Genomic DNA, 6,065 nt, shown 5'->3' with positions numbered 1-6,065 from the left:
TTACTTTTAACATCTTTATTACGTTTAAGTTTCACATAAACACAATAAAACATGACTTCTGGTCAGAATTTAAAGTCTGGATGGGCATCTGATTCTGAAACAATCCTGTAAAATGACAGAACAATGACGATCTGACACATCAGCCGCACTCATAAGATGCCCTAAGAGTCAAGCAAACCAAATTGTCCAAAGCAAAAAAAATCTTGGGATTAGATGTCAACAATAGGAGCTTCCTCCGCAATGAACTTCTTCCTATCAGCCATAGCCTTTTATATGTGGAAGTCTTGCCTCAGTTACGGACGCCATTCTCAAGACGTCTGTCAGCAGCACAGAGAGGAGTGGCCCCACACACGCATGCTGAAAGGTGTAGTAGCTGTGATGTCCTCCTTTCAGAAGATCAGGGCAGACATGGTTCCAATGGCCAGTAGAAAGTTGGTTTCACGATCACCACAGAGCTGAAAAGTGGTCTTGTTTGAAGTTGTTGGGTCATCTGCTAATTGGAGCACAGACAGAAAAACAATCACAAAACAAACCACGTTTTAGGGAGTAATCATTGTAATGATGAATCAGTATCATAAATTTCTTACCTCAAGAATGTGAAGGATGCCGTCACTTGCAATTCCCAAAGTTTCTTGTAGATGGTGCAATACGTGATTGGAGACTTGTCTGGCATAGGCTTCACCATGGCAACAGTTTGGTTTACTTGAAAAATAAAACAAGTCTTATTTTAGTTCATGTGCTCCATTACAATATTACATGAATTCAAGATGGCAAGAAAGTCATTTTAATTAAATCAAACAAGGACTACTTAAATTCACCAATTAAAAATAGTGTTTAAAATATCCTGGTAACAGTGTGGAATATCTAACCTTGTAGACTCATTGCATTTAAGTTTTTTAATTACAGCACATCAAACACCCTCAGTTAGTGAAATACTAGGCGGAATTGCCCTTTAACCATTTCCCGAATCATAAGCTACGAATGAGAAGCCATCTTAGCTATGTTAAAAAACGGAAGCTACCAAGAACTCGTGTCGATATTATTTTTAAGCCACAGCCATTGTGGTTAATAACTGTTCAAAGATCATATTCACAAGAGCGGCTCTTTAACCGCGGATGGAAATTGGCATTTCACGACATGCTAACTAGCTTCAGTTAGCTTATCTTAGAAAGACAGACAACTTTAAACTTACCTCTCAGTACAGCAGCTGTAGGGTCTATACACGTAAAAAAGTCCTCCATCGTCATTAATGTCCAACCGAGATTAGAGAATTTGCCAAAAGAAAATCTTATAAAAGTACAGTAGATAAAAGCTTAGTTAGGCTGTTACAACTGAATTAACCGTTAATGAGGGCAGTTAAATGATCTCTGGCGTTGCCGTTAGTGATGTGCGGATTGATACTGAAATATCGATTCTTCCGATACCAGAACTTAATTCTTTAAAATCTATTGTCAGATCCAAGGATCAATACTTTCAACACTTTAGTAATTTGAGATAATGTAGATTAACAAGAGCAAGTTAGAAAGTAACTAAATTATTGAGATCTTGCCGAAATGAAACGTTGTTAATGGGAACTACTTTTTCTTCCGCTTGGTAAGTATGTAATGTGTAAGGACGTAATGCCCATGCGCAGCGTGCTGCTGACGCTCACTCACTCAGAAATGAACATGTTGACAGATTATAAAAAAGACATGGAGCTATTTCAGCTGTCATTTTATAGTAGTTTTAATAATTAAACAAGGATGTATTTAGTGGGTTATTACTTTACTAATTTTCTTTTTTTTAGTTTGCAACTCGATTTTCACATGATTTGTATATTTCAGCTGAATTAAAATAGCTTATAGTAAACGAGATTGTTCTCAATGTACTTCTGAGTTTAAAATGAGTGCATCAGAGTACATTGTGTTCTTTTTATGAAGCCAAGATATGGATTACATTTTTTTTTATTTAATTAAGAAACAAATTAACTGTCTTTGCACAAAGTATGGGATCTGCATTGCCAATACCAGCTTAAATTTTACTCGGTATTGGATCGGAAAGAAAATCTGTTGTATTGAACATTAATACTATCTCACTGACATTTTGGGCGCTTTCCCATTTGGATTGTATGATGTCATAATTAAATCAAACAAGGACTACTTGTTATTGTTAGTTTGAACAATAAAATATTGTTCAAACTAATATTAATAACTTATAAAGTAAAAATTGAAATATAAACCAAAAGTTAAAATATTTATCATGACATTGAGCTAATCAATATTGTTGATTCTCATTGTGTGGAAAACCAGCCATTTCAAATCACACATCAATAGAAATTTCATGACATGTCAGTAAGAGGTCCCACATCTCGCATCAAGAAGATCAGATTAAGGTCCTTAGCAGATGGAAACATGCCAAGAATTATCTTGATATATAAACTGATACTGTCTCTGAAATTGTTGTGTTAAATGTCAACCGTTTAAATATTAAATTATAATTTCCAGTACACTCTGCCAACTTATACAAGAGTATAAGTTCATGGGGTTTTTTTTATTTTTCATTGACAATAACACAAAGGATTCCATTTGGACATAGTCTGTTTTAATTATCTGAAGACATTTCATTAAGTATGTGATTTCGCTTTATGTGCTTGAAATAAGAAATTTTTACTTATATAAAATAAGTTCTAGACTTGAAGTTTGATTGGTAAATATTGATATTCTAGATTCTAGCACATATTTACTCATAATAAGTAATATTTTCTTAATATTAAGCTTTTATATCTTACTGAGATAATTAAGTACAAAAACACTTAAAATAAGAAAAATATTCTTACATAAATCCCTCTTGGTGAGAAAAATTATCTTGTCAGAAAGAAAACAAGAAAAATCTCCTTAATTTAAGATATTTAATCTTACTAAGATTTCAGTTTTTGCAGTGTAGTTCAGTATTTTTCAGTGTAACTCTGCTTATTATATATGTGCGATGCATATTTCTTAGCTCACACCTCTGTCCTGGCACATCTAAATAGTCAATCTGCTTTTTTTTTTTTTTTTTTTTTACCATAAAAAAATGTTTTAACTAATCTGTGGCCTAATCTCCATAGAGGCGTAATATACACGGCTACTTTTTAATATGGAAAATGTGCTCTTAAAACCCATGGCAATGGAATCATAACAGACTGTGATCAAACCCTTAAACACAACTTGGAGGCAGAAAAAAAAACTAGTAAATCAGATTACAGTTTGTTTTATGGTTTTTATATTAATTGAAAACTTTAGTACAGGAGACTGTATGGCGACAAAAATCCTAGCACAATTTTTAAAGGGAGACACATAAAATATCTCACATGTATGGTAGCTAGGAGCAGTGTTCATATCCCCTTAAAAGTTCACAATTTGCACAAACTTCTACTACTTTAATTCATTTGGGATCGCATGTGATAGGCCAACATAAAGTAATGCCAAATGTTCAAGTGGAAAGAAAAAGGGACACATAGTTTTCGACATGTTTTGCAGATGAAAATCTAAAATTGTGCATGGATTTGTATTGAGGCTGCTACGTAATACTTTGTATAGCCATCCTTAGAAGCCAATACAACGCCATACCTTTTGAGGTACGTCTGCACCAGCTTTGCAAATCTGTACACTAAAAATTCGGCCCGTTCTTCCGTTCAACATAAACTCAGGCAGATTAGGAATGAGCAGTAGTTATTTATTTCTTTTTTTTGTTGTTGCTATACTAAGTTTTTGCTTTACCTGACCAAACTGGTTTGGTGGGAAATTGAAAACAAGAGTTCTTATGACTTTCTATTAGCAATGGTGATTTCTTTGCTATTTCTAGGCTACATCTGTGGAGTACAAAACTAATAGTTGTCCTGTGCACAGGTTCTCCCACCTGAGCTGTGACTCTCTGCAGCTTCTCCAGAGTTATCATAGGCATTTTTTGACTGTTTCTCTGATTAACGCTCTTCTTAAAAGGCCCCTCAGTTTAGGTGGTAGATCATGTTTCAGTTGCTTTGCAGCTGTGCCATACATTTCCCATTATGAGATGATGGATTAAACAGTGCCGTGCCAGGTTTTCAAAACTTGGAATTTAGTTTCACATTGTTTTCCACGACTGATTTCTTTTATCTGCAAAGTCATTACTGTACGCAAATTGGGCGACTTATGAAGGCACTTGACTGAATCGTGTTTTATCTGGAGGAATCGGATTAAAGGGGCGAAGAAATATATATTTACACCAGAGTTTTCAGATTTTCTTTCAGAAAACATAAAGTTTCTCTGACTTGTTTCGGTTGACTACATCCAATTTCAATAAAATACATCAAATTTTATGTACCAAACACTGCAGGAATACGAATTCTTTCGTGAGACCTCATAAAGTTCTCCTAACTGCCTCTGAATGTACATCAGCTCTGGATTTACTGTAAAGACGTGGCCTTTTCGAGTCACAGTGTCGCAAATCCAAACGAAGGAACCTGCGTTAGCCATCACATCCGTTTCAACCCAAGTGACAGCAGCACTGAGCCCCAGACGCACAATTGGCTCTCTGTGGGTAGCAGCATGGCCATTATGCTTTCCAGTTTGCTCTTAAACACCCTGCTGCGCCATTTACTTCACAGCCAACTTCTCCCCCTCTCTTTTACTGATCTGCTGCTCCATGCCATGCCCAATGCAGTGGTCTCCTGCAGCGCCAGAAAACCTCACAGGGTCTTAACAAATCCCGTCTGGTGCCGTAGGAGCAATGAATACCCACACTTCGGCAATAAATGGAGTGTCTGAAATTTTAAAATTTTACTTCCTTGGGTGCTTTGCAATGTGTTGACCACAACAGATAATGCTTGAAGCTTTTCTTAACCTGCAAATGCCAACCTTTGTGTAGCTTTAGACTGTATATCTCTGAAAGCTTCTAATGCAGGATTTCATGTTTTAATCTTTTTAAAAGACGTGAACAGAGACTTGCCTGTTTAAACGGCGATCAATGCGTACTGTGAATGTTTTATGTTTTATTTTTTAATTATCATAATCTGGTTTAAGGCAGATGTTTCCTTTTTTTCAAAACGCAGCCGAGCTACACGTGGCAAGCGCAGGTGAAAGTCTGACTTTACTGTGAGTGAGCAGAAGGTAAAGAGACCTTCTAAGGAGAAACAGATGAAATATTCCACAGAACAAAAGGTCGACCGCACAGATGCTCTCGGGTCCGTTTAGACCTGAGAGAGACTGAAGGGAGACCGAGTGATTGTTCGGCTGCTGCAATCACCCATGAAAAAAGTTTGCGATTTGGAATAAAATACCTGCGCAGAGAAGTCAAAATCCCCGTGTAGTCAGAGCGTTTTGGAAACCTTCCGTGTGAAAATCTTTTTTATTGTATTTTAAACATTTAAACAACTGTTTTTTTTTTTTTTTTTATTGATTGTGCGTCTCACTCGTGTTTGCCTGGGACCTCCTCCTTCATCTGCTCTGGTAAAGAACAACACAGACGTGGCTCCTTTTAACAGACTGATTACTGATTGCAGATTTAAGTGAAGGAGTCTGAAACGCTGATTTCATAACAATCTAGGTAGCAACGTAAAATCTCGACTTGGGACACCAAAGAGGCTAGGGCCAGCCCTGAGCTCCAAAAGCTGTGATAATAATAATAAAAAATGTAGTAAAAACAAAGACAAGAGCAGCATATACAAGAAAAAGTTTGTCCCTGAAAATAGATGCTGAATTTAAAGTCAGGAAACTGTGAAGAAGAAGGGAGGTCATGTCATGGCCTCTACAGGCATATGCAAGGATATCTTTCATTGTTATGCAGTGCAGTAAACTACAGCACATTCTGGAGTAGTTCTTCTTCTGTAGTAAAAAAAAAAAACACGAAAAAACACTGTCAATCTGGGGGAAAAAAAAGCTCTAATAATTGGAGTGAGAAGCTCTTTGAACTCATCGTGAGCTAAAGTTATGAAAATTAGAGCCAGAATGGTTTAAAAGCTTTGAAACTCGCCAAAATGTAATTGCAAGTGTCACGATTTTTCTCATTATTCGTTTCAATCTCAACGGTTTTTAACTGTCTTTGCTGCGTTTATTTTAAGTAGTGCCTCA

The 6,065-nt window shown here is 36.3% G+C and overlaps 1 long non-coding RNA gene across 1 annotated transcript; it reads right to left on the bottom strand.

Annotated features, from left to right (window-relative positions):
- LOC145553707 (uncharacterized) lies at positions 1-1,675 on the bottom strand. Its single transcript, XR_014089742.1, has 3 exons — positions 1,193-1,675; positions 588-702; positions 1-493 (listed from the first exon to the last, which is right to left on the bottom strand). It is a non-coding gene; the product is annotated as an uncharacterized LOC145553707 (long non-coding RNA).
- Between the last annotated feature and the right edge of the window lie 4,390 nt (positions 1,676-6,065).

The sequence above is a fragment of the Poecilia reticulata genome, chromosome 11 (genome assembly GCF_904066995.2).
Source record: "Poecilia reticulata chromosome 11, P_reticulata-male-v2, whole genome shotgun sequence".
Taxonomy (NCBI): Eukaryota; Metazoa; Chordata; class Actinopteri; order Cyprinodontiformes; family Poeciliidae; genus Poecilia; species Poecilia reticulata.
The sequence above is the reverse complement of the archived record's forward strand: the minus strand, read 5'-3'. Positions and strand labels throughout refer to the sequence as shown.